Here is a 22,607-nt window from a genome sequence, read left to right as displayed (position 1 = left end):
ATTCAATGGAGACTTCTGCTGCAGTGTGGAGTTTTCTTTCTAACTTATGCTTCCAATCCAGCTATGGAGCTTTTCTCTAGTGATTTCTCTCTTTGCCTTCATTTCTGGTGCTTGTCATTAGGTCAGAACACTGTTTTTTCAATCTTCCAGGTTTTAAATTTCTTCTCCAGCTTCTGTGAAGTTCTGGGTTGGTCCAATAGCTGCCACCATGTTGTAAAATGTTGTGTGTAGTTCAGTAGATCTCATAAAGAGGTCCTGAGTCTTGTATAGTTTAACAGTAAGTGTTTATTGATAACACATAACTACGTACATATATGTAGAGTATAGTCCAAGCTAGGAGCTAACTCCATGCTAGCCGCTACACAGGTCTCTGTCCGTTCCAAGACTGCCCTCTAGAATTGGGTCATGTGTTCCTTCACATCACACTGTGGACGGTAACCTTTTCTATGCCCAATGCTACAGTGACTTTATTTCAATTGTAATATGTTATTAAACTTCCATATGAACTGGTTCAAAGAATTTATAGAATGATGGGAGAACATTCTCTAACCCTTTGATCAAAACAGAATGAAGAAAATGTTGCACATTCCTGAAAATGTTAAAATACATAAACACTGAACATGAATAAGTAAGTTTCATTTGGTAGTCCAAATTGCCTTAACTTGTATTTTTTATTCTTCATGTCCGTGATGTTGGAATCTAGTTAATAGGTCCAGTGGGATGGTGAATAGTGGCACTAAATTGCTTCAAATGAGTTTAATGAATTTTTTTTCCAAGCAAGCTCATTTGTCTTCCCATGGTCTGATACTGAGCCATATAAATGGAACATTCCAGGTTTATCCGGTTGCCTGTGCAGATCTTAGCCAGGTCAGTGATTGGAGTGCTATAATTAGCTCTAGAATCCATAGATGAGAAGGAGAGAGAAAAGCAGCTAGGGTTCCTGCTGTTACTTATCTTCGCCAGCTTCCGCTCTCTTCAACTGGAAGTGGTGTTTGTGTCTGGAGAACAGGTGATAGCAGCACTGGACTTGGCTATGATACCAACCATAGCATAGTCGGATGTTGGTTCAAATGTGAAGAATGGACACTTGGGTGGACTATCAGACAGCACTGGAACATACTCCAGTATGAGGCAGCTCCTTCAAAAGAGGAGAGCAAAATGTTGAGAAGGGGAAAAGAAGAGTTACAAAAGAGTGTACAAACAAGCATTCACTGGTATTACAGTATTATACACATACATGCCAACATTTGTACAGTAGCCATGCAGGCACTGTTCCCTCTAAGCCAAGTGGGTATACGGTTGCACAACAAAAGGAATGTGGCACACTGGGAACAAACAGGCCGTGCACAAGCAAGCCACCAAAAGTATAATTAGACCCTTGAAAATTAGAAAGGTGTTTCTTGCAAAACATCTTTTTTTCTATCTACAGATAGCACATTTGGAATTTACCACAATATTTTCTCTACAAATAGTGTAAGTATTTTGCTGTGTGCTAGAGGTACTAGAATAATATACACCATCTGTTTGTACATGATGCATGGTATTACAGTGTATAACCAATTTGTTAACTAAGCTTTGTTTGGAGAAATGCTCCAATTATGTACCTATCATTATGCTTTCATCATACTATGAAAGCATCATTTATTTCCCTTGACATACAATAAGTTGTTTCTTTGTTTTTGAATCCAGTGTTTAGGATTCAATGAAGTTAGAAAAACTGTGATGTATAAAGCTTCACTATAATTGCTAATATCTATTTGTACTCACTTTTTTCCAGAACTGCTTCATCCAATTCAGGGTCTCAGGTTACACACAGGTACAATTTACTTAGCCAATTCACCTAACTAGCAGATAAAAACAAAAAACTGTGGATGCTGGAAATCCAAAACAAAAACAGAATTACCTGGAAAAACTCAGCAGGTCTGGCCTGCTGAGTTTTTCCAGGTAATTCTGCCTTTGTTCACCTAACTAGCATGTCTTTGGACGGTGGGAGGAAACCAGAGCACCTGAAGGAAACCCACACAGACACAGGGAGAACATGCAAACTCCACACAGACACCTGAGATCAGGATCAAACCCAGGTCCCTGGAGCTGTGAGGCAGCAGCGCTAATCATTGCACCACCTTGCAATCCCTTTGACCAACATCTATTTGTACTTCTTTGCAATGTCTTTCTCCCCATCACATAGCATTCATTGTGAGCAATTGTAGATGGCCTATTGCTAATGCATGACAATTTGTAGTGGAAACATTTATATTTTTATAATAAACATGATGAAAGTATTTTTTCCAGAAGAGAATTTTGACTACTTTGAACCAGCATTTTCACATGGGAATGATGGGCTCGCCAGTCTCTATGATGACGATGTTTGTCTAGCACTTGAAATTATAGAGCAGAGAGCAGGCTATCTGGTTCTTCACATTTGGCATGTATTTAATTTTATAGCATAGCCCACTAAGCCTGAACATGAAATAGTCTGCTGTCCACACTCCAGACTAGGTCGCAGGATTGTAATACACTCAAACTTTTTAGGAAGGCTGAACTCCTTATCCTATGGCATTCAGACTCACACATGTTGAGATCACACTGTGTGATATTAGTATGAATGCTTCGTTATGTTTCCCTGAAATCCCTTTGCCATGTATTCAGTGTTCACCTTAATCTATTTATTCCAGCTGCCTCTGATAAAATAGTAGACAGAAAATGCCACATGAATCATTGAGTGATTCATAAGTCAATGCAATTTCACATTTTCTACTTGAATGTCTTATTGTAGGCAACACGAGCAAGAGTTTATACTGTGAACTGCTACAGTAAGTAATAGGGTAAGTAAAAATAATTGTATCACTCTTAACTGTGCCAACAAGAACAGATCACATAGAAAATAACAAAGCATGAATTTTTCGTGGTTTATTGATATTTTTTGAAAAAGTCCCACTAAGTATGTGATCAGGTTTACAATGGGTTGCTGTCTTATTTTCACTAATCAATGAAGAAAAATCAATGCCATAGATGCCTCTGATGAGTCAGGACTATTGATTCAGTGCTGAGACTGCACTGTCATCGAAAAGGTAAACTTTTGATTGGCTAATGACAGGTGTGGTATTTGACATCTTGGTATTTGCATGATCCTCAGGTTTTGTTTTTTAAAAATGCACAAAGCCACCCAAAGCTGCTCTGAATGTTCCTCCCTCTTAGGAAAAATGGATTGATAAACTGGAGCAATAATGGTCATCGGTACTTTTTGCACGTTAAGTTTATTAATGAGGAATTTATGGAACCAGCAACTTAGTGGTAACGTTACTGGACTAATAATCCAAAGGTTCGGGAGACATGAGTTCAAGCCCCACCATGTCAGCTAGTGGAATTTAAATTCAATTGATTAATAAACCTGGAATAAAAAAAAGCTAACCTCAGTAATCATGACCATGAAACAATTGGATTGTCATAAAAACATATCTGGGTAATTAATGTCCTTTAGGGAAGGAAATCTGCTATTCCCATTGGATCTGACCTACATGTGATTCCAGACCCACAATAATGTGGCTGACTCTTAACTGCTCTCTGAAATGACCATTCAGTTGTATCAAATTGTTGTAGAAAAGTCAAATAAGAATAAAACTTGACAGTCTACTCAGCACTGAGCAAAGCACTAGAAACAGTAAAGGCACACCCTGCCCAGTCAATCTGCAAAGTCCTCCTCACTTACGCCTGGGGACTTCCATAACCAACAGCCAATGTCCAAGGCTTCTCCATCATCACCTCTGGGCGTATCCTGTCCCACTGTCAGTATAGCTCCAACAGAGATGGTGGCACAGTGGCATACATTTGGCAGGGAGTGATCCTGGGAGTTCTCAGCATTGACTCCAGGCCCCATGAAGTCTCATGGCATCAGATCAAAAATGGGCAAGGATACCTCCTGCTGATTAGCATACCAGTGGGGAGGCAGTGACATTGTGGTATTGTCACTGGACTGGTAATGCAGAGACCCAGGGTAATCCTCTGGGGACCTGGGTTTGAATCCCACCAAGGCAGATAGTGGAATTTGAATTCAATTAAAATTTGGAATTAAAAGTCTGATGATGACTATGAAACCATTGCTGATCATTGTAAAAATCCATCTGGAAATCTGCTGTCCTTACCTGGTCTGGCCTACACGTGACCTACAGCAATACGTTTGACTCTCAAATGCCCTCTGAACAAGGGAAACAAATGCCTTCTGAACAAGCTAGACAATAAATGCTGGCCCTGCCAGCGATGCCCACATCACGAGTGAATAAAAAAAATATATACTGTCCTCCTTCAGCTGATGAGCCTCGTTGAATAGCACTTGGAAGAAGCACTGAGGGTATGCTTGGGGGATTTCAATGCCCATCACCAAGAATGGGTTGGTAGCACCACTGACCGAGGTAGCTGAACCCTGAAGGACATAACGGGCAGGTAGTGAGAGAAGCAACAAGACAGAAAAACCTATTTGGCCTCATCCTCAACAATGTATCTGTTGTAGATGCATCTGTCCATAAAATCATTGGTAGGAGTGACCAACTCATAATCCTTGTGGAGACAAAGTCCCATCTTCACACTGGGGATACTGTCCATCGTATTGTAAGGCACTACCATCATGCTAAAAGGGATAGATTCAGGAAAGGTCCAGTAGGTCAAAACTGGGCACCCATGTGAGCAGCGGCAGCATTGTATTCAGCCACAATCTGTAAACACATGATGTGAAATATCCCTCACTCTACCATTTCCATCAAGCCGGGGGATCAACCGAGTTCCATTAGGAGTGCGGGAGGGCATGCCAAGAATATCTAAAAATGAGATGCCAACCCAGTTAGGCTACAATACAGGAGCAAATACATGCTTAACAGTGGAAGCAGCACACGATAGACAGAGCTAAGCAATCCCACAACCAACAGATCAGATCAAAGATCTGCATTTTGCCACATACAATCATGAATGGTGGTGGACAATGAAACAACGAACAAGAGGAGGCTGCACAAACATCCCCATCTTCAAATGATGGAGTCCCATCACATCTATGCAAAAGAAAAGGCATTTGCAACCATCTTCATCCAGAAATGCCAAGTGGATGATCCATCTTGACTTCCTCCTGTGGTCCCCAGTCTCACAGATGCCAGTCTTCAGCCAATTTGATTGACTCCACGTGATATCAAGAAACAGCTGAAGACATTGGATATAGTTACATTTATGGACCCCAACCACAGCCCAGCTGTAGTATTGAAGACTTGTGTCCTGGAATTAGCTGCAACCCTAGCCAAACTGCTCTGGTACAGCTACAACACTGGTATCTACCCAATGGTAAGGTAAGCATGGCAGTCAATTTGTACACAGGAAGCACCCACAAACAGCAATGTGATAATCGCCAGATAATTTATTTTTAAATGTTGTTTGAGAGATAAATACTGATCAGAGCACTAGAGAGAATCTTGTTCTTCTTCAAAATAGTTCCTTAGGATCTTTTACATTCACCCGAGAGACTAGACAGAGCCTCAGTTCATTGTCTGATTTGAAAGACGATACCTCTGACATTGCAGCACTCCCACACTACTGCACTGGAATGGCTGCCTAGATGTTTTGCCCTAGAGTTGAAGCCTTGACCATGTGTCTAGATTTCCCAAAATATTCATACTCCTGACACAATTCCTTAAACTGGCAGAACATTATATCAGGAAACAGGAAGGAGGTCTGGATACCCTCCTTGGAAACCTTTGGTTATTGCTGAGGAACAGGAGCAAAACGGACTTAGAGCCTGTGGAACACATGTTCCATGGAGGAAAAGAGTCAAGAAAGTTAGTCCATAAATGAATTGGGGAGAGCTATTTTATAGAAATGTGCTTCTCATCTGATCAGTGTCATTTTTTAACATATTCATTCATGAGATCCAAATATCACTGGGCAGAACCAATTTTTGTTGCAAAAACCCAATTTCCCTTTTTTGAATCAATTGGATGCTCTGCCCAAAAATAAACACTGCAAAGAACAAGGATGTAAGGGTTTGTGTAGCTGGGTCCCAGCCTGTTTCACAACCATTCTGCTGTAATCCCTGGGCCTGAGTCAGAAGTGCTGAGGAATTTCAGCCCAATGTGAAGTTTTTTTTCCATTTGAGATCAGCGAAGTAGAAATTCATTGGAGGCATTTGGAGGAGGTGGGAGCATTTTGACAAATACTGTTAAACCTGGCAGGTTTTATCACCTGCCCAGACTTGTCCAATACCTTGTTCCTTCCATATAAAATACAGTAATAAGGAATTTATTTTAGGATATAAATTTAAATTCCACACCATCATTTGCGCTATACTAATTGTTTAATTGTTTAACATCTGGCTAGTGTAATAAGCTCATTTCAATTCTTTTAAGCAGTTCCAAAATATACTATTACCGTAAATGTAAAACAGTCTTCCCAATAAATTATTTCTGTTCTGCAACTTACCATAACTATCTTTAAGATGCCTGTTTTACTGATGATGCCATGTGTTTAGATAATTAAGTTTTCAAAAGCATTTAACAAGGCAGCACTGTTATGTCTGGAAGACAAACAGATAATGAATTGTTTTTGAGTATCAGAGTCTCAAATCATAGCTTTTTCTAATAAAAAATATTCCCACAGGGCTGCAAGACTGATTGTTCAGATATACTGAAACTACAGTTCTCCATGCCAGCTGTATAATGTCAGTTCTAAAAATGTTTTTGTGCTATAATTTGAACTTGCTTTTTGGTAAATATGCAAGCATGTTTACATAGAAAATCACCATTTGTTATTTATACCTTCACAGTGCAGCAGCCATCTTTTTGTAACAGCTTTACAATTTGTTTCTCCACATTTCCCTATTTCTTGCTTCCCCTTCTAATTTTCTTCATCCTTCTCTTCCAGTCCCTCAGCTGAATGGCCTTCCTTCATGTGCCAATATAGTGTTTGGCCACAAGAGGCATCACAGTCCAGCTCCAGGCTCAGCACCCATCCGAGCAATTCTCAGTGAGCTGAGTGGCAGGCCGACATTTTACAAAAACATCTCCGTTTTACAATACTGCTCCTGACAATATTCCTAGTGAAATATATTTAATAAAGTTATCCATTGTCTTAACTTGTGGAATGATGAAGGGTGAAACAATGAAATGACAGTTATTACAGTTAATACAGTGAAACAATATGAGCTTCATAATGTCCTTCGACACGAACAGTCTAAACCTGAAACAATGCCTACAAAATGATCACAATGCTGTACCAAAGATGCTGGTTGTTATTCTTCCAGTTAGGATACACATCCCAATAACAACAGACGCAGCTATCGATTTCCTGACTCTCTCCTGGCCTTCCTGACCTTCCACCCTTCATCTCATCCAAAACTGCTGCTCATATTCTAACTTGCATCATGGGTGGAGTTTTCCAGCCCCGTCGCAGTGCAGGCGGTGATGTAAAACGCGGTGAGCCGTTCAAAAGTCCACTGACTTCAGCAGGCCGTAAAATTCCGCCCCAAGTCCTGCTCAGCCATTGCCCCTGTACTCCCTATGCATTGGCTCTAATCAGTCATCTCCTAAGGTCTGGAGTTCCTTCCCTGAACCTCTCTGCCTCTCCTCCTTTAAGACACTCCTCAAAACCCACCTCTTTGACCAAGATTTTGGTAATCTGTCCTAATAGGTGGAATTTAAAACCCTCCCCCGTGCTGAGTTTGATGCGGGGGGTGGGGGGGTGGGGGTGGCATTTAATCAGGCATGAGAATGGTGGGTGGAGACCCCACCACCTTCCCACTTCCATCCCGATTAAGGCCATGGTGGGAAGGCCCACGGATTGCCTTCCTGTCCTACCATCAATGGAGGCGCTTAAATGGGCAATTAATGCCCCCTTAAGGGCCTCACCCTGCCACTGCTGATATTAATGTAAAATGGGCAGGGTGCTCGCCATGTGGGATACATGACGAACAAACCCATGTGGTGTTGCTAGCAGACTCCCAGGGGGAGGGGAGTCCTCATTCAAAGGCACTCAGTGCCGTGAGGGATCTGGCATCAGGAAGGGGAGACCCGCTGAAAGTTACTACCTGCCCATACGGCTGACCCCCTGCTTTCCCTACAACCTCCCTCTGCCATCATTACTCACCTGTAGTGAGATCCAGTGATGATACTAGGCCTCGGGTGGGTGTCGAACTGGCAGCAGCCACTGCCTTCCCGTTGGTGCTGTCAATCAATAGAGATGCCAGCTTCTGATTGGCTATGGCAGTTCTCAGTTGGCAGGTCTTACGCCCCCAGATCCTGTATCCTGGGGAAGGCACACTGCTGGCCCCTTAAATGCCTGAGTGGCACTTAATTTGGTGAGCATTCCAGCCATGAGTGAAACCCCTGTCATCTCCATTAAATACCACCAAATAGCACCTAATGTGGCTCAAAGTCAAATTTTGCTTAATGACATTCACGTGAGGCAGCTTGAGATGTTTTATTATTTTATTGTCACCATATAAATACACATTGTTGCTTTCGAATTCTTGAAAAGCAAGAACTGGGAAAAACACCACTAAAACCAATGCACTTTTCTATAAATGTTCTTAAACAACAGTTTTACCTGGAAAAACTCAGCAGGTCTGGCAGCATCGGCGGCGAAGAAAAGAGTTGACGTTTCGAGTCCTCATGACCCAAGGGTCATGAGGACTCGAAACGTCAACTCTTTTCTTCGCCGCCGATGCTGCCAGACCTGCTGAGTTTTTCCAGATAATTCTGTTTTTGTTTTGGATTTCCAGCATCCGCAGTTTTTTGTTTTTATCTTAAATAACAGTTAGCTATTAAGTATAGCATGTACACTATTGGCTCCCACTCTGAGCAGACAGGTATTCTTTACAAACGTTTCATGTGCATTTCCGTTCTTGTTGACACATCAACACTTAATTGACTACATGAGTCCATTAAGGTAAGCCATGATCATCTGGCACCAGTCACAAGTTTGATCCCAACTGTAACTGCTGGCTAAAATATCCTCCCCCTGATGCCACATCTTATTTTTTTTCCAAACTGAAATCTAACCGGTATTTTGCCCTTGTTTCCCCTCTCCCCTCAACCAGTTCTACAGATCCAACAGAACAATCTCAAAGGGCATAATTATACAATAGTGCAACATGAATTCTCTGACAAGTGGCTCAATGAACTAAATAATTTCACATGAATGCTCACAATCAGCAGGTTTTAATGTTCTAACATTCACTCACTTATTAAAACTGCCAAATTCCCACCACAAATAGTCAAGTGTCCTAGGAGACACCGGCAGTTTTGAGAGGGTTTCAAGAGGATGATTATGTTCAATAACTGAACAGCACAGTTACTTTGGTTCATCAGTGTTAGCAAATACAGGCCCCGGTGAAGAGTTAGATGTTATTAAAGCCACCATTTTGATGGGGAATTCTACTCTATTTAAGAGAAACTTTTCAGAAGTTTACTCACTGATTTAAGACAAGTATTTGTGCCATTTTCTGGTGTGGTATGGGGTATTTCAGCTGGTTAAAATGTTGTTTGTCCACTTTTTCTTTGCTTAACTTTGCATTCTGGGAGGGATGACCCCACCTTTATGTCAGATGTCCAATGTGTTGTAAGATGTTGGGCGAAGCTCAGTAGGCCTTATTAAGGTATTTATATTCTTAGGTGGTTCAACATTAAGTATTTATTAACTATTAGAAACTATATTCATAAGTACTGTAAAGGTCCAAGCTAGGAGCTGTCTCCATGCTTGCTTCTACACATGGCTCTGTCCAACACTACACTGACAGCTAGGTGCAGGACATGTATTGTCTTAGATAACTATGTGGGCGGTACTGTACTCAGTCCCATGTTAACTCTTTATATGTCAGACCCTTATACTGCACCTACCCCCAATTCTTTATTGAATGTATTTACAAGTTATCCCAGTTTACCCCATGTAGTACATCATTACTTCCACATCTCACCCTCCCCCCCCTCAAGTCTTTGGTTCAGACAGTCTGGAGGTCTTATAACTCGTCTATATCTGTTCTCACTACTGTAGGAGGAGTAGGCTCTGTCACTGTAGGTAACCTTTGTTGAATTTGATGTTCTGGCATCTGGCTGTCTTTTCACTCTTGTTTTGCATTCTGTGGCATTGAATTGCTCTTTGTCTATTCCCCAATTGTAGTGTAGTTGATTTATGCCACTGTTTATGGGGAAGACGAACTCTGGGATCGTCTCTATAGTTCTGTGCGGCTTGCCGTGATGCACGATGGGATGGAATATGGCTCTTCCTGTTGTCAGGGTGTGATTTAGTAGTAAGCTCACCTTCGCATTTGGCTGTGTGGTGTGCTGTTGTCAATGGGTGGCTGCTACTCGGTTCTAGCATCATTAATGGCACCGTTAATGGTCCTGCTGGTTGGAGATTGCAGCATCTGCTCTCCACTCTGAGGGTTTATCTTTCAGCTGATGTCAGAGCTGGAGGTTGAAGCTCTTCTCATTGCTGGTTCCTCTCTTGACTGTCATCTACTCGCGGTGTCGTGGTATCCATCTGAGTGGTTGGCTGGTTTCACCAATGAGGGGCTTCTGGCACCTGTAATGAAAGTGGACAAATCTGCTCTGCAAAGAGAGAAGACACCTCAGAGCTGATGTCCCAGTTAAGTGAATCTTTCTTGTTGGATCTATCAGGAAGGTGCAGCTCTGTATAATTTATGGCAATGGTTGTCTTGACATCCTCTGCTGTTTTGAGGAGATCCAGGGCTAGCCAGGTGATTCTGCTCAACAGAGAAAAAGACTGGTTACAGATGATGTACATCAGCTCAAAGATTTGTTTGCAATTACAGATTGCCTGACCATCTGAATAACTTTCTCAAGAGTTAGATCTTTCTTTGCTTGAAACATGTCTGAGGGTCCATTGTCCACCACTCCTACGACTACTCTGTCCCTGATTAGCTCAGATTTTAGTTCACCATAATCACAGTCTTCAGCCATTTCGTACAGGTCATTAATGAAGGAGTCAAGAGGTTTTCTTGGCTGCTGGACACGGTTATTAAATTTAGCCCTCTCCTAGTATTTCTTCTGAGGTTAAAATAAGTGTCAATTGATTTTAAAACTTCATCAGATTTTGCATATGATTCATTGATTCCTTGTATAGCTATTATATTGTCAGCTTTTGGGCCTACTGAATAAAGTAGTGTGCTGGCTTGTTCAGCTTCTGTCTTTTTATCCAGACCCGAACCAATCATGTATCTAAGGAATCTCTTTCTCCAAAACCCCCAATTTTGTGATTGATCTTGACCTTGGATAAGTCCAAATTGACCTGGAAGAGTGGATATCTGATCCAGGGTTAAAACTTTTAAATCCAAGATGGCGTGGCCATATACTTCTTAACAAAGGGTTTTCCCCCACTTGCCAGTTTTGGCAGGCTCCCGCAGTAATGGCGTCATGATCTCAGTGATAAAAATATTTTAAACAATGGCTGCCTGGACGACTAGTTATGAGTCTTCCCCGATTTACCGCAATGTTCTGGTGTCTTGGGTACGTCAGATCCCAGCTTTTGCTGGGTTTTTACAGCTGGCTACTCAGGTGAAATTAACTTTTAACTAATGATATTTTTCTTCTTTGTTTGGAGTGCGCTCGGCCATCTTGTGTTCAGGCATTGACTTGGGAATCGGTTTTCTCGGACTGCGATTTAAATGGCAATTTCTGACCACTGCAGAATTTAACTTTTTTCAGGATTTCTGTTGCCCAGGTATTTTAAATTTTTAGGTCACCCCTGCTAGGCCTACTGCCCTGTACACTCTGGATTTCGAAGCTGAACTTCCATGGGAATCAATGGAGTCTTCTATTGCAGTGAGGAATTTCACTTCTGCCTTCAGCTTCCAAGCCTTTCTTTGGAGCTTTTCTCTGGTGATTTCCTTCTGCACCTTCGCTTCTTGAGCTTTTCTTCAGGTTAGAATGCTTCTTTGCTTTTTCCTTTAGGTTTCCAGGATTTTGATTTTCTTTTGTTGCCTCTGTGAGGTTTTGAGTTATTCCTTTTTCAGCCACCATATTGTAAGGTGTTCCGCATAGTTTGGCAGGTCTTTTTAAAGTATCCATAGTCTTAAGTAGTTGAACAGTAACTATTAAAACTATATATGTAGGTACAGTCAAGGTCCAATCTAGGAGCTATCTCCATGCTTGCTGCTACACATGGCTCTGTCCAACACTACGCTGACCCCTAGGTGTGGGTCAGGTGTTCTTTTACATAACTGCATGGGCGGCACTGTACTCAGCCCCATGTTAACCCTTTATATGCCAGACCCTTATACTATAACAATGTTCCCAGTTTTTCTATTGCTAATTTTCTGAACCTCTCCTCTCTCCTCCCAAAGACCAAGGCCCACCCAATAGGTTGTCTTCTGATGCCTCAGCAATTATTCACATGTGGATGTCAATGACTATTCGATCACAGGTGGGGCACCAAGCCGTTCTCACCCAACACTCTATATGTGGAGTTCCGCAGGGGTCATTGGATAGCAACTGGGAGTGTGAATCCTGGGAAATTAATCCATCCCTAACCTGGCGGCATTGATAAAAGTTGTAATAACCTCAATGTCACATTAGCTAAGAACAGGTAACTCTGCAGGAACAAGAGATTCAGCCTCTGCAGCTTTGCTGATCTTATGCCTCAGCTACTCACTGAGTAAATTTAATGAGTCAGCAGTTTTATTCCCTCTCTTTTTGTCTGACACCACAGGCCCGAATTATATTCTATAGCTTTGCTGTTACACTCTCCCCCACAATTCTGGCCCCTGCAGCAAAATATAAACATTTCTTTTATTTCTTAGTGAACTTGTGTGCTCATCGTATTCTGGAAGCTTAGTGTAAGGCATAGCCATAGTTAAACGCAATGCCCCACATTTCTGTCTCAATCGTGGAGCAGCAGGTGATTTTTTTTTAAAGACCTTTGGAAGCAAGCTTCTATAACCTGTCTGGGTGTCATTTACAGATCTGTCCTGTTGTCATCCAACAGCCTGTAGAAACAGGGTAGAGAATGTTCACACTCAGTTCAACGAGAATCCCCTCAGCAACAGACAGAGGTGACTTTCTACCCATGAGTTACAGATTTTTTTTTTTATTTGTCCATGGGATGTGCGTGTCACTGGCTAAGCCAGTATTTATTACCCATCCCTATTTTCCCTTGTTCAAAGGACATTTTAAGAGTCAACCACATTGCTGTGGGTCTGGAGTTACATGTAGGCTAGTTCTTTCCCTTTACCATTAGTGAACCAGATGGATATTTATAACAATCAGTGATGGTTTCATGGCCATCATTAGATTTTTTTTAAATTGAATTTAAATTCCATGGTGGGATTTGAACCCAGGTCCCCAAAGCATGTGGTTTACCAGATTACCAGTCTAGTGACAATACCATTCTGCCACCACTCCCCTATAATGGGCTAAATTATTTGCTTTTGAAATTTCTATGAATCTACAATTCTAGGATTACATTAGCTAATGGGTGTTCTCCACTTTGCAACAGTACTAGTTTTTTAGTTCAGTATAAATTACCTCTTCCATAAAGTATCAGCTTCAATTTATCTACTCCATTTCTGCATCTCTGCACATTTATTTGAATTGGAATCTCTTGCAGAAAATTGGTCCTGTCAATGACAATCCAAATCTATTCCTGCCTTAAACTTTTCACACTTGGTTCAACTCACAAGATTCTACAGAGTTGAATTTCCACAGGAATTCTCCTGATCATCTGCTGTAACCTGGGCAGAAGATCCATGCAAACCGCAGAGAAATTACATGGGGCTGGATTTTCATGGAGTTTGGGTGACTCCAGGGAAGTTTCAAAATGGCAGGCAGGACCTGGATCTGGAAGCTCCACCCGCATCCTTGGTGTTTCTCTTATTGAAAGATGTGTGAAAGCGACAGGGCGCAAAGTGCACACGTGGCATTTACAGATCAGCTGCTCCATTTAAAGAGAGAGGAGGGAACAGAAAGTCAGGATTTTCACTGTGAAAAGGTGCAAAAATCATTGTGTGTGTTCCACAACTTGGTACTGAGACATGAACTGAAGGCCTGAGGTAAAGAATCTTAAGCCTTCTCTAGAGCTCTGTGGTGTATCAAATTCAAAGCTGAATTTGCCTCTGAGATAGAGGCTGCTGCATGACCTGAGGGAAAGTGGGGGAGTCGGGTGGAGTGGTTAAGGCACATCCACGTGGGCTCCTTTTCATCATTCCTTGCCTCATAAAGCAAGAGGGCATCATTTCAGGCTGCCAGTCTCGCTGGGTGTGCAAAGTGTTGTCCATGAAGGAAGGAGGGTTGAAGAAATGGGTGCAGGACCTTCGCATGAGCCATGTAGAGAAATGGCAGAGGCCGCAGCATAATGGCACCTGGATATGAAGTGGCAGAGCTCCCAGTCAGAACAGCAAGGATGAGGAAGGTGAGATATTTGCCGGAGCAAAGGGCATACCAAAACAGCTATAGCTTCCATGGAATGACTGAAAAGCGTTGTACGCAAAGTCTTAGAAAGTCTCTGGAAATGGTCAGAAAAATCTGCACGACTTTGGAGGCAGCCCTTGCACTTTGGAACTACAGCTGCCCAAGCCCTGCCAATTGCAGTTAAAGGTACCATGGCCCTCAGCATTTATGCAGCTGGATTCTTCCAGGGCTCTGCTGCAAGCATCTTGCAATCAGCCAGCCACAGTGCATAACGTTGGTCACCGATGCTGTCTTTGCTAGGATTGGGAAATGCATTACTTTCCCAAAAGATGTGGAGTCTCAGAGCCAAAGGGCAATGATGTTCCTGTCAATAGCTCGCTTTCCACAAGTGCAAGGTGCGATAGATTGCACGCACATCACCAACAAAGCATCATCACAGGAGGTGCACAGATATATGAATAGTAAGTCTTTTCATAACGTCAACATGCAGCTTATGTGCAACCAAAAGTAAGTTTTCCTCCATGTCTGCACATGATTCCCTGGAAGTTCTCAAGACTCTTTCATGCTGAGGGAGTCCACTCTGCCATACCTTTTCGAGCCTATACCACAGGACCGTGGCTGGCTAGTGAGCGCTAAGGTTACTCACTGAGGAGGTGGCTGCTAACTCCATTGTGCCAAGCGGAGACAATTCCAGAGCAACATTATAACAGTAGTCGACTTCAGATTAGGACAACCATCAAGCAGGCCATTTGAAAATGCATTACCAATGCCTTCACCTTTTGAGAGGAACATTGCAATGTTCTCGTGCAAGGGTATTGATGGCCTGCTGCATGCTGCATAACATGGTGTAGCGAAGGGTATACATATGCAAAATCTAGAGCCCAGTGAAGTAGGCCACTCATTGGAAAAAGAGGTGGAGCCACCTGCTTCAGATGAGGATGTAACCGAGGGAGATGAACAGGAAGGTGAGGGAGACAATGGGGGAAATGATGTGAGGTATGCCCTGAGCACAGCAGGTCATGGAACTGCTTGCAGTACTGAATCCACGTTTGGACATATGTGCCTGATGCACTCGCTGCAGCAGCAATTGCCTGCCATGTTCTCTTCATGATGGCAGGAGGGCTCCTCCTACTTGCTGGATACAGGGTATCCCTCCAGCCTTTAATTTCCTGCACCAGGATCTCCAGAAGTTGGGTGCCTTTAATCCACGTTGCTCCTCTGGGACACTTTTTTCTATGCCAACAGGTAAAGCAAATGGATCAGTTATGATTCTCTCTTTAAGCCACACTACTCAATGCTCATGTACAACCGCCTTCTGGAACTTTCTTCTCAAGTAACGTTCAGACTAATGTTGAGAGAGTCTGTTCAAGGGTTGGATGCACTGTGCTTGTGGGCGAGCACCCCAGAGTGGTCTAGAGCTTACAGAACCCTACTGGAATATTTCCTTGGAGTCACACATGCCTGCAAGGACAGTGTGCTGATAGCACGGTTATGGGTAAGGCACTTTTGGGTGCTCACACTTGGAAATGTGACAGATTAAATGTCATGTGGCTGGACATGAAGGATCTGCATGCGGGGTCCTGATACCAGCCCCTGAGGTGCTCTGCTCATTTCACTTGCTGAGCACTATTGTGACCTGCTGTGGGTGCAAAGATGCTGACATCTCCATGGCTGGATTTGATGGATCTTTGCAAACAGTGAATGTCATCAGTGTGGACACTCCTTACACACTTGCAATAGGCAGACTTCAGCATCCAAAGTTTCTCATGGAAGGCTATTAATGGGCCTACTCTTACAGAAAAATAACAAGTTGGCCAATATTTAAAACTTACGCTCATATGACAACGCCGTGAAGTCTCCTCCTATGCATTCTTGCAACCCCTTTATAACATCATTCCTGTCACAGTAACTGGCTTCCAGGATGGTCCTTTAGATAGGGACTAAGTCATGAAAAGCCTGCCTTCTGAATTAGGCCCATGTCTGCCTGCAAAGTATTTCCGGCATTGGCTGGCCTGACCTCACCTCACACCCACTTCCCAGCAATGAAGATCGTGCCTCCGGAGCCTCCTTTTCCTGAGACGGGCACGCAAAGCCGGGAATTTCCCCAACTCCCACCACCTGCCTTGAGGATGAAAATTTAGTCCATAAACTCTAATTGCACTGCTTCAGGGTTTCAGCAAACCTTTTGCCAAAGTTGTGGTTAGTGATCGGGAGAGGCCCTGTGAAAATAAATGCCACAAGCATTTTTCTTTTACAATTGGACCAGTACATCCTTGACCTCAGTTTTTTTCATTGATGGAAGATCTGCCATGAACTAATGACCTATGAGTCCAGGTGATTCCAGCACCAGCCCACTGAACTCTCATCTGAGGGCCCTATTATACATGCTGGGCTGACTAGGAGCAGTAATACTGCTTCTCATTGTTTAACCTTGCTGGAAGGAGAGCGCTGATGCAATCGGCATAAGGTTGCAGAAAGTTAAAGGGTAAAATTACTTTTCAGATGGTAGAATGGAAAAATAGTTTTGATGGAAATAAAAATCCAGGAGCAATGTAAAATGGGGTGCCAATTCATTGTTCCCATCTTAGAGTCAAGATTTACCCCTGTAAATTCAGCCCAAAAATCTTAATATTCATAAAAATATATGCTTTCCCAAGTCATGGGATATTTTTCACACATATATTTTATAAATGTGATATACTATTTCCTGAAGCATCTGTTTCTTTATGGCCTGAAGAAGCCTACTTGTTGAAAAAGATATCTCTTTACCCTCAAGAGGCAAGGTGTGCTTTTAAAATTTATATGTTTTTGAGGGAGACCCTAACTGAAAAAGAAACTGAAAAGGGAAACTGAAAAGGAAACTGACCTTCCCAGTTTCTAAGCAAACAAGAAAAAAACTGAGGTTGGAAGACAAAATTTCTGGTTGAAGGATATAAAAGGACACAAATCAATCCAGGCTGGGCAGTAGCAGTTGGTGAGTCCAGTGATGCAGTACAGTCAAGCTGAAGAAGGAAGAGTTCAGGTCCAGGAGCTGAGAAGAAGCTGCTGCAGCAGTTTCTGTAACTTGAAGAAAACATTGGTGGCTCTACGACACCCAGAATTAGTTGAGCAGGTTCTGTAGGTGTGTACCATTTTTGGTGAAGACCGTGCTCATGGAACTTGGGTTAGTTGTGTGCTGCTGTCGGCTGGGGTTCAGTCTAGCTCCCAAGGTGACTGTCCAGTACAACATTAAGCTTAAGGCAGAGACTGAGGGAGTACGATATTCTTGGGGGCATCACCCTTCAAACAAGATGCTAAATTGAAGTCAGCTTGTTTGTTCTCATTGATCAGTCCAGCATTATAGAGCCAGGACACTATTTGAAGAACAGCAGGAAGGTCTCCCGGTGTCTTTCCCAATACGTTTTTCTCATCCAACAGACAAAAGAATAGGTAACTCATCATTCATTTTGTGAGGTCTTCTCCCTCTCTCTCTCTCTCTCTCTCTCTCTCTTCAGGTGCCATGCCCAAAGGGGGTGTTGGTGACCATGAACCTCCATGTTAATCTTGCTCTGGAGGCGTGGATCATCTTCATTGGAGTCAGTTTGCAAGGCTATTTAGGGAGCTCATTCATTGTCTACCTTGATCTCTTTTACCATTGATCTTTCCCATCAGCATCAGACTTTCTAAATCATGTTTTCTTAATACATGCTCAAGAAATTCCCACTGACTTACTGTGTGCAAAATGGCTGTATAATTTGCCTATACATGAACAATTACTGCACTTTAAACTTATTCTGTGTACATTTAATCCTTCTCAAGGTAATATTTTTATAATAAGCAATTGTATAAATACAAGTGTTTCTTTCTTTGATTATACAATGTAGACTCATATCTGCTTATTAACAAATATCCAAATGATGCCAAAATATCACAAACAACATTTGACTATTTTCCTGTTGATTTTTAATTACAATTACACATTCTAATTGTTTTTTCTTGTTACCTTCGAGTTTTATGACACATATTGAGTCAATTAAAAGTTCTAATATAACAATACAAGTAAGAAGATTCATTCTCCCCAAAAAGCACCACAGATTACCGCATATAAGTTGACTTTTGAAGCCTTCAAATATCCTTCCAAAAATGGGACTCCACTTACGCACCAAGTATAAAATATGAACCTCCGATGTGGGCATGCATGGTCGCTGTTTTAAAATGTAAAGAAACACGTAACACCAACAATTCATGTTAAATTAATGAGGCACAGATAAATTGAATGAATGAATTGAATGTATAAAATCATTTCAAAACTGTCAAATTCAACTTTGGCACCAGCAGCAAAGAGTTCATTGAGTTCATTCCGAGTCACTTTGGCTATGATGTCATCATAAGGATCCCAGTCTGGATCAGATTTGGCACATTTGCTTTCAGAATCATCCCTCCACATCAAATCATCTTCTCCATCCAATGAATTGAATAGTCCTCATTTTTGAATGATTGGATGACACTTTGTGCATTAATGGCTTCTCAGGTTCAGGCCAGCGTCTGTTCTGATGGTGCATTTAGTCCTTGGGCATCCGCCTAAGGGTGGATTCCTTCTTCTTCCTTCCTCACACCATCTTTTCACTAACACCGTATTTCCTCGCTACAGCACAGTTATTTGATGTTTTAACAAATGCTACGGCTTTTAGTTTGAAACCAGCTTCGTACTCCATTCATGAGTACCCATTTCTGTTCATCACTCGCCTTGTCATGCTCTGTTTGGGCATGCCTTAAACTCCTGTACATCTTCTTCACAACAGAGCTCCTAACACCTGCTTGATCCCATGTACAATAAAACATGCAGTTCTGGGGTGAAAAATTGAGGCTGACAATTAATGCAAGTACAGCATTTTGTAGTTGAAAAGTGGGGGCTGGCGGGTCAATTTATATGCTCAGTAACTGCAAAAGCATGATTTTGTGCCAAAAAATTGGGGTAATTTTATATGCCAAGTCAACTTATATGTCGCAGTCTACTGTATATAATTGTACAAACCACTACAGCTGGCCTTCTGCAAAGAAATCAGTTAATGCAATAATTTCTTCAAAGCGTCAGTTTCACTAATCCAATCCAATCCTGCATTGACTTATTTATAATTGTTGGCTGGAATTTACATATACCTGCTGAGCAGTGTGAGATATTGATTGACACACAACATTAAACAAAGGTTAACACTAATTACAACTCTTAATTTGCATGTGTTTTTTTGAAGGCCAAATCCTAAACCAACTGTGGCATTTTCAGCTGGCAAATTAGCTGGGCACATGCTCAAACGACAATTGAATGTCACTGTTCATCAAGAGTGATGCATTGCAAGTCTGTTTCTGGTAGGAATTAACAGGAAACATGGCCAGCCTTTGGGGTATATGTTTTTCTGAGTAATTAGATGTCAGCAGAAAGAAATGCTCACCACTCAGCTTCATGTTTATGAAGGATAAGTCAATGCTAATTATTTCAGCATTGCTGCTTGAAGACTATTGCCTATGAGTCGTAGATAGTCATGCAGGAAGTAGCACTGGGATGCATTCAATTTGCTTAGCAAGAAATGGATTGGCATGATTGATGAAGCAGTGATCTCCTTGGATCACTGACTGCAATTGCTCTGTCTTTTTTTGCTTGTGGTAATTTATTGGTTCATGTATATGTTGGAGCATAGAACAGCTTCTTGTTTTGAGCACGTGCAATCACTTCTAAATCAGGTGCAACAGTGTCATCTGCAATGGGAATTTACCTTTAATCCCAATAGCGTGACACAATGGGACAACATCCTGTTCTCCACTTGTATTTTGCTATAGCACATTTAACATCCCAAGTGAACCAATAGAACAAGCAGATGGGATCTCAGCTTAATATGCCAGCTACAGGAAAGGGCCTCCAACAACATCCTTTCTCAACACTGTATTGCAGCAAGTCGATTTTCTGCTTTAGTTAAAGAATGGGATTTGAACTCATAACCATCTGACCCAGCAACGATGGTATTACTAGCTGAGTCAAACTGACGGTTGGCTAATTTAAGGTAGCTTTGTGTTCTGGATTTATACTTGGAGCCACCCAGAGGATGGGAACATTACAAGGACTTCTGTCCTTTTGTATTATTTTAGCAGCATAAAGCCACAGCAGAATTTGCTGTTCAACAAGATGGAACCAACTAATTAAATATATTGATTCTGTTATTAGCCTGCTCATTATACTGATGCTCAGCCATCATTCAGAATGGAGACATTGCCATTCAGGGATATACGGACTTATCTGATAGACAACGCAATGGAATTGAAAGCAGATCCTTCAGTGACACTGTAAAGAATCACTTTACTTGGAAGCTAAACCTATGGTTAAAAAAATACAGAGGCCCCAAAATTCATTCATTTGTTCCAGAAGTATCACACCATAACTCTGGCAGAAATCTTCCAGAATAGTTGGAAACTCCACAGGGCCCCAGATGTGCTAAATTCTGACCTAAAATGGAAAGTCCAATGGCCTAATGCATCATTATCATAACCACTGGCACTGAGACGCCCTGCATGTTTGGTGTACTTTAGGCTCAACAGGGGCAGTGGTATGCTCTAGAATCAGGCGCTGACCCCAGTATTTCCCAAGGATATTCTGTGAAAGGGGGTGGGAAGTAACACAGATATGCCTGCTACAATGTAAAAGGTCTGCTCTTGCAGGTTTCTCCCCCAGCTTGTTAACTTCAGTCACATCAGTGGAGTGGCAAAGTTCCCCAGTGAGCCTCATCATTACATAACGACCAGGATTACAGTCCTGCAGATTTTAGGAGCCATCGCTCAGTTTGTAGCACTCTTGCCTCTGAGTCATAAGGTTCTGGGTTCAAATCCCACTCCAACTTTTAAATACAAAAAAGTCAAGGCTGATTCCTGAGTGCGTGTGAGGGAGTGCTGCATTGCCAGAGGTGCTGTCTTTCAGTAGCGCCTTAAACCTACTTGCCTGCTGACCTGGATATAAGTGGCACTATTTGTAAGAAGTGACCTGAGCAATGTTTGTCCCTTAATCAATATCCCAAAAAAACAAATTATCTGGTATCACAATGCTGTTTGTGGATGTTTGCCATGCATAAAATTGGTTGTCGTGCTTCTTATATTACAACAGTGACTGCACTTCAAAAGTACTTCACTTGCTGGCCTTGCCAATGATGCCTCCATCCTATGAAAGAATTTTTAAAAATGAAGAGAACAGAGAAAGTTACATTTCTTTAGCTTAATTATTAATTGGTAAACATAGGACATTAAATAGAAAAAAGAGGGTATAGAATATATTTTGCAAAATTTTATAGGAACACTCAATTTCCGCATGTAACATCCAGTGCATGCAGAAACGCTTGCCTAATATCTAATATCCTCAGGAAGGCTAAAGCTCTTGAATTTGCAAATGAGAATATCAGCCTTGCAGGAAAGGGGTGGAAAACCTGTTCAGATGTTGGAGTTGTACATCATAGATGAGTTCAGCTTTAACACATCTACCATACTTGAGTATGTTTGATGTGGTGACTGAATGAGGGAAGGGGAGGAATTAAATTTCCTAATTTTGATACATGTACCTACACAAATAAGTGAAAAGAAAAGCTGCAAAGGCTACTATGGACTGTGGATGTCCCTGAGAAACACAAGCCTCTGCCTGCCTGAAGGGTATTTGATCCCTGGAACAAGATTTTATCATAAACAAAAGAGTTTGAGGAAGCAGGGAAGATGGCAGAGTTAAATATTTCAAACAATACATGTTACAAATCCTAATCAAAGTAAGAATGACTTCACTTTCAGTCAAGGATAGGTTCATTTGATGCAATATTAGGGACTTGGTGCTGTTGGATTGTTGAAGGGGACAATCAGGTCTTTCTGCACCTTACCCTTGCCTTTCCCTTGTCCTCACATACGCTCTCTAACATGGGACACTAAATAATGATCATCATAAGGAGTCTCACAGTTTTGGCCTTTAATTCTTTCAACACTTGCCTCTTGTGGTCATAGCTTCTATAGGCAGACAAATTGCCTCATGAACCGAAGCCCGTAAATCATTCGCTGTCTTGTATAGATTAGCGTGATTAGCTCCTTATCACAGATAATTGATTTCTACAGAAATGCATGGGATGCCCATCATGTTTGCTCCATCACATCTGAAGGCCTTCGATAATAAAACATCTGTCAGGCAAACTGATTGTTCAGACTTATTTATGGATGAAA

The 22,607-nt window shown here is 41.8% G+C and overlaps 2 long non-coding RNA genes across 2 annotated transcripts in view; both read left to right on the top strand.

The window, feature by feature from the left end:
• LOC121290782 overlaps positions 1-22,607 on the top strand; it is a 122,808-nt gene that overhangs the window by 10,196 nt on the left and 90,005 nt on the right. The window lies entirely within an intron of this gene.
• On the top strand, positions 1,778-7,046 carry LOC121290783. Its single transcript, XR_005945879.1, has 3 exons — positions 1,778-1,816; positions 2,777-2,825; positions 6,895-7,046. It is a non-coding gene; the product is annotated as an uncharacterized LOC121290783 (long non-coding RNA).

The sequence above is a fragment of the Carcharodon carcharias genome, chromosome 18, assembly GCF_017639515.1.
Source record: "Carcharodon carcharias isolate sCarCar2 chromosome 18, sCarCar2.pri, whole genome shotgun sequence".
Classification (NCBI taxonomy): Eukaryota; Metazoa; Chordata; class Chondrichthyes; order Lamniformes; family Lamnidae; genus Carcharodon; species Carcharodon carcharias.
The sequence above is the reverse complement of the archived record's forward strand: the minus strand, read 5'-3'. Positions and strand labels throughout refer to the sequence as shown.